Consider the following 9,828-nt stretch of genomic DNA (forward strand, 5'->3'; position numbering starts at 1 on the left):
GAATAACCTCCAGGAAAACCTCTCAACTCTGTTTGAAATCTCTCAGGCACTGAAATTTTATTTTGTTTCATTTCTCTCTTCCCTGTTTTGGTCAAAAAAGCTTTCTCAATCCCATGATGCCGGGTCCTGGCTCACCCCGGTGGTCCTGTCCCATGTTGCTGGGGAGATTTACACCCCTGGGAGTCAAATCCCTAATATGGGGGGAGGACAATGAGTTCATCTGCCGAGTTGGCTTAAAGAGAGAGGCCACATCTGAGCAATAAAAGAGGTTCTCTGGAGGTGGCTCTTAGGCATAATTATAAGTAAGCTTAGCTTCTCCTTTGCAAGAATAAGTTTCATAGAGGCAAACTCCAAGATTGGGGGCTCAGCCTATTGAATTGGTTGTCTCCACTGCTTGCAAGAATACCAGGAATTCCCCAGAGGGGTAAGTTTAATATTTTCTCCTTTCGCCCCAATGCCCCAAGAAGACTTTGCAAATACATTTTTATTCTCTGCCCAAATTACTCTGGGATATATTGGGGCATCATACTAACTGTACAAACCAACAAGATCTCACACCCTATTCAAGATTCCATATAATTATGGCATTCAAGATGGGTCTTAATCCACTTACTGGAGTCCTTTAATAGACATTTTGGAGAAAGCATAGATGCTTAGAGACAGAAAATGCCCTGGGAGATGCTAAGAGATGAAATCCAGCCTTTGCCCTGGAGAAGCTAAGAGAGGACCCACAGAAGCTTAGAGAGAGAAACACCTGAGACACTAAGAGAAAACCCACAGGACACAGAGAGAAAGCCAGTGGAATCAGAAACTGAAAGCAATGAACCAGGAACAAGGACCAGCCGAGACCCGTCATCTGCCTTCCCAGCTGACAGAGGTGTCCCAGATGCCAGTGGCGTTTCTTCAGAGTCTAGGTATCATGTTGTTGATGCCTTAATTCGAACATTTTCACAGCCTTAGAACTGCAAATTTGTAACCTAATAAATTCCCTTTGTAAAAGCCGAGCCATTTCAGTTATATTGCATTCTGATAGCTTTAGCAAACCAAAACATACCAATAGAAAAATTAACTCAAAATGGGTCAAAGACCTAAATATAAGAAGCAGTACTAGAAAACTCCTAGAAGAAAATGTAGAGAAGCATCTTCAGGATCTTGTATTAGGCTTCTTAGATTTTACACCTGAAAACACAAGCAATGAAAGAGAAAAATAGATGTGGGACCCCTTCAAAATTAAAAAAAAAAAATTGGCATCAAAAGATTATGTCAAGAAAGTGAAAAGACAACCTACTCAATGGGAGAAAATATTTGGAAACCACACGTCCAATAAAGTTTTAATATCTAGAATATTTAAGGAAATCATACAACTCGACAATAAAAGGATAAACAACTCAAATAAAAAAACGGGCAAAATACTTGAATAGACATTTCTCCAAAGAGGAAAAGCACATGAAAAGAAGTTCAGTGTCACTAGGTGTTAGGGAACTGCAAATCAAAACCATAATGAAATATCATTTCACAGCCACTAGAATGGCTACTATTTTAAAAACCCAGGAAACTACTAGTGTTGGAGAGGACGTGGAGAGATAGTTACACTGCTGGGGGAAATGTAAAATGGTGCAACCACTGTCTAAGGCAGTTAGGCAGTTCCTCAGGAAGCTAAGTATAGAATTACCATATGCCCTGACAATCCTGCTATTAGGTATGTACCCAGAAGGCTTGAAAGCAGGGACTCGAACAGATACTTGCCCACTGGTGTTCATAGAAGCGTTATTCACAATTGCCAAAAAAAATGGTAGCACTCCACGTGTCCATCAACTGATGAATGGATAAACAAAATGCAATATGTACTTACAGTGCAATATTATTCAGCTGTAAAAAAGAATGAAGTTCTGATGCATGTGACAACGTGGATGAATCTTGAGGACATTATGCTGAGTGAAATAAGCCAGACACAAGAGGACAAATGCTATATGATCTTACTGAAATGAACTCATAATAATAAGCAAACTCATAAAGTTAGAATCTAAAATATAGGTTACCAGGGGATAGACTGGGGTTAGAGAATGAGGAGTTAATGCTTAATTAGTACAGAATTTCTATTTAGGTTGATTGTGAAGTTTAGAAATGAATGATGGTGATGGTAGCACATTATCGTGAGTGTAATTAATAGCACTGAACTATAAGGATGAAATGGTGAATAGGGGAAACTTTAGGCCATATATATTACCTGAATAAAAATTAAATAATAGAACTTAAAACTGTACAACACAGTGAACCCAATTGTAGGAGAGAGATGACAGCTGATAGTGCAAGATTAGGAATGTTCTTTTATAAGTAAATGTACAATAATATAAGGTATTAATAGGAATAATAGGGTGGTATATGGGGGGGAAATACACCTAATATAAACTATGGATGATAGTTAATAGTACTATTTTAATAATTTTTATCAATTGTAACAAAGTTAACTATGTTAAAAACCCAGTACAAATAACACCTGGTACGATTACAGAAAAAGTGCTATCATCAATTGTAACAAATGTTCCAAACCAACGCAAGGTGTTGGTGGTGAGGTGGTGTAAGGGAATCCTGTATTTTATGCATAACTGTTCTGTAAATCCAGAACTTCTCTAATAAAAAATTAAAAATTAAAAGAAAAGAGAATGACAAAAATTTGGTTCTTTAATATAGGTTCTTTAAGTCCACTAGATGTTGTAATGTAAATATGTATCCATATGTGCACACAAAATGTGATGAAATCATCCCTCATATTGCTAGCAAAGGACCGTCAGGGAGGGGAGTAGGGTTCGGGGAGGAGGCCAAAGGGAGAGTCAAATGAACTTCTGTATTTTTCTTTTTTATCTTTTCATTTAAAGGGAACACGTATTGCTTTAAAAATTACAAAAAATACAATGAAATGGAAAAGATCAGAAAGCAAGTAAATTCTCCAAAACTGACACACAGACAGTGATAAACAAGAAAATTACACAATTAATTTATCCTACAACTTTTTCTTCTCAGAAAGAGATGTGATTGGCAAAGGAATTAGTCTAGTCATGCCTCGAAGAATGTCAGTTTTGCTATGGTTTTCTCTACACTTTGAATGTGAGCTAAACATGTCAAAGTTATATGTCTCTCAAGGACAAAGACTCTTTAATAACTAGTCTCCAGTAATTGTTTCCATTGTATATAATGTTTTGTAAGTTGTACATGCCCAGGAAATTCACGTTTGCAAAATTCAAACCACGGATCTTCAGTATGACTCAGATGACACAAATAAATTAAAATAAGACCAATGTAAGCCAGTCATGTTTATCAACCTGATCCCCTCTGAAAATGAGAAATGAAGTCAAATGCCCTTTAATACTATTTATTAGTGGAGTAATATAATACATTTTGACAAGCTGAACAGTTGTAACAGGAGGCTGTTAAAGTCTCTACAGGGGCTGTTTAGAATGAAAACAGGAGTGAGAGACAGCTCTATAACTGGGTTTTTAAGAACAGTTCAGCCATCAACTATATTCTAACCAAGTACTTTTATCCAGTTAATTTACGGAGTGAATCCCTTAGGGTTTCTGGCTGTCTACCACTGCAGCTCATTAGAGCCCAACATCCAACTTTTCTCGTTGTAGCACTGAAAGCATTTATGCTTAAAATGTAATTAAACTTAAAACAAACAAGAGCTTTATTCCCTGACAGTCCTTCTATTTTTAAATTGACAAAGCCATGAACTTATATAGTATTATTTAGAAAGCACTATATATTTCAGCCACTTATGGCAAGACATTTGCCCAACTGTTCATCCTGCATGCAATTAGAAATCTAAATACTTGGGTAACAGGTTTCTGTTGGGAATTAAACTTGCAGATCTCTTACAAACGAGTAATGTGGTAAGACTTGCTGTCCAATGAGGTGTCTTATTGAAATATCCCAGGCCGTTTCACTTGTCACAGCTGTCGTTTCAGCCGCTTGCACTCACAGTGTATAGCTTTCATTACGAAAATAGAAATTTGTGTCCTAAGTGCTGCTACATTACTAATGCTAAATATTTAATTCCCCAGGGTTCCAATTATGGTTGAGCACTGGCAACACTGATTCTACTTTTTAATAACAACTGTAAAAGCAATTTGAGCATTTTTCAATTAATTAAATACATAGTGAACGAGTACCCTCTTGTCATTTTGCCCTCCAGGACCTGAGCTAATTGGTGTAGAATAAAATGTTTTGAAAATTAACTGATATTCTGGTCTGCACAATGTTATGCCATTAAATTACAGTTTGCAAAATGAAGTTTGTCTTCTAATGGTTACATTCGATAGAGTCTGCAGATGTTGAGAAAGTTCCTGCGTTTTATACACTTAACAGTGATGCTAATTAGAGCAGAGTTGAAAGTTATTTAGTTTCTCTAAATAGCAGTCAGTATCAATAATACCTGGCATTGTTCACTGATAAATGCAACACATTTCAAGATGGGAACATTTTCCCATCTTATGCGTGCTTGGGTATTTTCACAATTTGGCTTCACATTTTGTTTGTCCATAAGAATGACTATAATTAATTATATTCACACATAAAAGCTCAAAAATAAATTTTTAAATTTTGTTCACAAGAGAAAGGTACAAATCAAAAGTCTGGAAAAGTCCACCAATTGCTTTTTAAACACTTTGTTGCAGTTTCTTACTCTACCATGGAATGATGGCATAAAAAAGCTCTGAAGTTGTGTTTCATCTGAACAGTTTAATGAGGATGAGGCATAAAAGCATTTGCCATTTAATCCACATTTTAAGACAAACCTTTTTCTGACGTACAATGAAATTTGATTAAAGAGACCATCTCCTTGGAGAAAAACGTCTCTGACAGGTGTTCTTCCAGCGCCGTCTTGATTGGCTATAATCTAAAATCCATGCTTGGAGAATGGATGCCTTTTCGGCAGCTGTCTTTCTAACAGAGATGATCCTCTAAACAGGTTTCACTGAATTAGGAATCTTAGCAGGAGCGTTATGGCTCATGGAATAAGACACAGAAAGTGAAATTAATCACTCTGGGAGAAAGGCAGAAAATAATAGAGAAAATCTGATCATTCCCATACCAATTTTTAGGGTTTTAAATCTTTAGTATCTCTAAGAATTTAGTAATATCTTTGAGAAAAGTATTTTAATTACAGGATTAACTTGACAGTACCAATCTGTTAGCATACATAGGTCAGCCTAAATTTCTGAATTTTAAAAAAGTAAACTGGATGATGACATTTTAGAATTTCTGAGGTTTGTTTCACAGGAAGCAATTAGCAGTCTGTCTGCAAACACACACACATATAAGTGAAAAGAGAAATATAAATTTGTTTAGGGTTTATTTAAATATTATTCTATGAAAAAGGTAACATCTTGATAGACCTTGAGGCATTAAAAAGCACTTGCTTAATATATCCAATCACCAATAACTTTTAAAACAATGTTATAATATTTGTAAATGACATATTGTCGAGTTCTGCTAAAGACTATTTTTTTCCCTGCTCCAAGGACTATGATCAAAAAGTAAAAATAAAAGAAACTTGTGCTTTGGATACAAATGGTAAAGAGATTGTTTATTTTGGGAAATATATCAGAATTTATTCCAAAACTCCTGTGTACCTAGTTTTAAAAAATAATTTCATTAACTAACTACTAATAGTAGCCAAAAAACAAATAACACCTGGTTCCCTAAAAATATTGAACTATCTACAGTAGTAATTAAAGTAATTATATTTGGTCCAAGAGCCCCCAAATCATTGAACCCAACTGACCAGTTGGTCATCAATCCCAAATGGGCAGTCTCACTTCCACTGGCAGCAGCAGGACGAAGGCTAGGTGAGAGTGACATGACTTCTTCCCCTCAGGATCTCATGCCATCAAGTTCCTCCCTCCTCTCCCTCTGGGTGATCTGACACTTCGTGTACTCAGAGGTGTTGGCAGCTCCAATCTACACATTCAGAACTAAGCTTCATCTATTACTCACCAATACTATTACTCAGGAGCCAATGAGAAAACCCCACAGGCCTTAAAACCAGAGGATCTGGGCTCAAACCCAAGGGCATTAACTGGGCAAGTCATCTGACACTTCTGACCTCTGGCCTCCTGCTTCTGACATGGGGGACAATATAATCCCTGCATTACTTGACTAAATGAAAAAACATGATAAAAACCCTGGACAAGCTCTAAAGAACCATGTAAATTTAAGATAATGAACACTTTCAGGTCTAATGTTTACCTTCCAGCACCTTAAACAAAGCACTGTCCTTTCTGTTATTGTGAAAGCATCTAAAGCAAAAAAAAAAAAAAAAAAAAAGTATGTGACACATCCATAATAATGGGTATAAGAAGAAGATAAAATTTAGAATTATCATGAGCTCAGCAGTTGTGGCTCAAGATGTTTCTTAGAATTAAGGCTTTAGCTTTAGTTCCATTAAAGTACAAGCCAAAGGGTCATATGTTTAGTGTTGTGTAAAAAATGGAAAGGCAGCAGGAGGGTATCTGAGAAGGAGAATTAGAAGGATGTGATTACAACGTAGATATTGTATAATAAATGACAAACTTAACATGAGGCTTGTTTTAAACTTGATTTGCTTTTCTAAGGAATGTTTAACTCACTGCTTTGGTCCCCAGATGCTTGGGCCAGAGCTCCCATTCTGGCTGGAATCAGCCTCAGTTCAACTCTGCTAAGTAGAGTAGGGCACTTGGGGGAGTTACAGCAGACCTCCCCACCTTACCTCCCAATTGGCTAAACACACAGACAACCAACATGTTAGCAAAGAAGGGATTCCAGGGAACCAATAGTTGCTTTCAAGTTCACGTGCCAATTGCAGACTCTGATCTCTTAGCTGGTCCTGGAAGCCATTTCTCATACCTGCCTTCACTTACCCCATATTCTAACAAGCTCCATTACTTGGTTTTCAAGTCCACAGAAGCATAAGAGAAGCAATTTAAGGACAGAGGAAGGACTACTAGTAGGGCCACTGAGAGATATAGCTGACAGTTAAAGAGACAAAATATTTTAAGAGCTACTTAAATGAGAACTAAGAAAAAGGGAAGAAGACAAAAACACAAAAAACCGAGTCCTTTAGGAGAGCATCATCAGCATTCTTACTGATGACCTTGAGTTATTATCAAAGTTCAGCGAGGTTCAACATATTGTTTCAAAATAGGAGGGAAAGGTATAATCCATTTCAGAATGCTTTCCATCAAATAGTTAATTCTTAAAACTTGGCTATCTTGAATATCCCTGAGGGTTTCAAATTGTCATGGTTTTACTGTAATTAGATAGTTTTATGGTTAATGTACTGTGGTAGAAATAAGTATAGTTTAGCTTAAGCATCTCCACTGAAAACATGTATGTCATAAAATGAAAAATAAAATAGGTCAATCGCCAAGCACATAGTAAATAATTCAAGCATAGAAGTACATAGCATTAGAATGAACTAAGATAAACCATTCCTCTTCAAAAATGGCAACAACATTATTCAAAATAGACTTTCAAAGTGAAAAGTTAAATATCCAAAGATGAATGATGAGGACAGAAGCATAATATTGCCAACTTATGCTCTTTTGATAAGGCCTAAATAATTGTACACTATAGTTGTATAAGAAGAGGCTGTTGGAAAACAATGCTATCCAGTGTAATAGTGAATACTTTTTTTTACAGTTTAATCTTAGACCGTAGAGATCCATTACACAATAGGTGTTCAATAAACTGCTGTTGAACTGAAATATGATTTATTGTTTGGATGTCATATAAATAAAAGGTGGGAGATGTTAGAATATGATCCGCTTTTCTTGGAGGGTTTAGAGATCTGAGTAGGCATGAGGAGAGAGGCAGAGAAGCGTTTGCGATTTTAAATTAACCACCCCCAAAAGCAGTGCACAAATGCACACGGAGACACTGATTGCACCTGGGAAGGGGCGTTCCGCTGGGCAAATAATGTCTCTTCCTGGCTAGCCTGCAGAGGAGACTGTGGCTAATCCCAAGATACTCAAAATAGCATGAGAAGTCGACGAAGATAAAGTTAGAGTGCCAGCCTCCCAACTCCCCTGCCACCAGCTTCAATAGGTGGTCATATTCAGAAAGGCTGACAAAAGACATCCCAACTTGTGGTTTGGGGGAAATTAAGGTGGTAGGAGCACCTCCACATAGCAGGTGACAAAGGGCTGCTATGTGTACTGTCAGCAGATCTCCTTTACTTCATTCCCCTGGTACTGGCTATGTCAGGGTTTTAGTGACTCCATTGTTTTAGAATATAATTTACATGGTTATTGTGTTTGGGCATTTTTTAGGGCATATCATCTTGGAAGCAGGCGCGCTTGGCTTTTGTGTCCATTGGCCTAATTTATATATTGTTAATTCATGTCTACCACTTTATAAATCCAAAGACATTAGTAACCTTTGCATTTTTTCTCAAAGGCCCTGGGTCCTGGACAGGCTATCCAGACCATGGGCATGGGTATCCTCTAAGGTCCGTCTTGACTAGCTTATGACAGAAGTGAAACTCAGCTCTCCAGGACCCAAATTCACATGGCCCCAAACACAAGCAGGACAGCGCTGACATAACAAAATCACTTTATCGGATGGTTTCTGTCTTCAAACAGTTTCACAGGAAGAACTTCACGTTTCTGTAATTTACTGACCTGGGTTAAAGATGAATTTTAAAACCCTTCCACTGTATTCAGTATGTGGCATGCATTTTTCACACACTGGGAAACCACATTTCAGGTCTGTGCAAGTGATTGGCGAGTGGGGGCAGATTAGTGCTTGTTATGCTACTTAGGGGGAGAAAAGGTCTAAGGATTTAGAAACTCGAAAGTAAACATAACAAGGCCTCTGAAAGGTTGTTCAGAGACGAGGCAGAAGGGGAAGATTTTCACCTCTTTAGAGCAGAGGCCGGTAAACTACAGCCCATGGACCTAATCCTGCTATAGTCTGGTTTTGTAAATAAAGTTTTATTGGAATGCAGCCACACCCATTTGTCTGTGGCTGCTTTCTGCAAGAGTGGAGTTGAGATGCTGTAACAGATAACATCCGGCCCACAGAGCCTGAAATGTGCCTGACTTCTGCTTTAGACTGTCCATTTTCCCTGGGGAGGATGGGACTCCCAAGTAAACTGCTTCCATCCTGGAAACCAATCCCCACTCCACCCCTAATCTTAAATATGCTCTGCATTGTTTTACCCCAGCCCTGAGACATCCAGGTTCTGTTTTTAGTGTTATCCGGTGATTACCCCTTCTTAATGGTCTAAAACATATCCTCATTTCCAGTTGCAAGATGCTGGGTGAAATTGCAGGGCCTTGAAATGATCAGAGGGTGGCTGAATTTCTAAGTGGTCTTTCCGGTTCTGCACTCATTCTTCACATTAATTGAGCACTTGGGCCCGACCCTGACATCGAGTATAGGTAAATCTCAAAGAGGATGATGTTAAAGGATGTGTGAGTGAGAGGAGAGAGGCCCCTTCAGATGGCAGAGGAGACAGATGCATACGCATGGGGTAGCCAGCCTGGCCCCATTTTTTGTGCTCTACTTAGGAAAAAGGGGACTGGGCTGGAGCGGTGGAAAATGAAGCTGGAAGAGTCTGCTGAAGTCAAGTGGGGAGAAGCCTTGTGAATGGTGCTGAGAAGCTGAGATGTGTTAGGCAGAGGATAGCTCTAAAGGATTCAAGCAAAGGCATGGCATGGTCAGGTCTCCTTTTCAGAGGGGGTGAGAATGGGTGGCAGATGAGAGATGTCTCTGCTCTCTCATAAGCTGCTGCACCCTTCCCCACACAGCCCGCTCTGCAAACACCTAATTTCTTCTGGGAAGCCTTCC

Source organism: Tamandua tetradactyla, chromosome 16 (assembly GCF_023851605.1).
Source record: "Tamandua tetradactyla isolate mTamTet1 chromosome 16, mTamTet1.pri, whole genome shotgun sequence".
In the NCBI taxonomy this organism is placed as follows: Eukaryota; Metazoa; Chordata; class Mammalia; order Pilosa; family Myrmecophagidae; genus Tamandua; species Tamandua tetradactyla.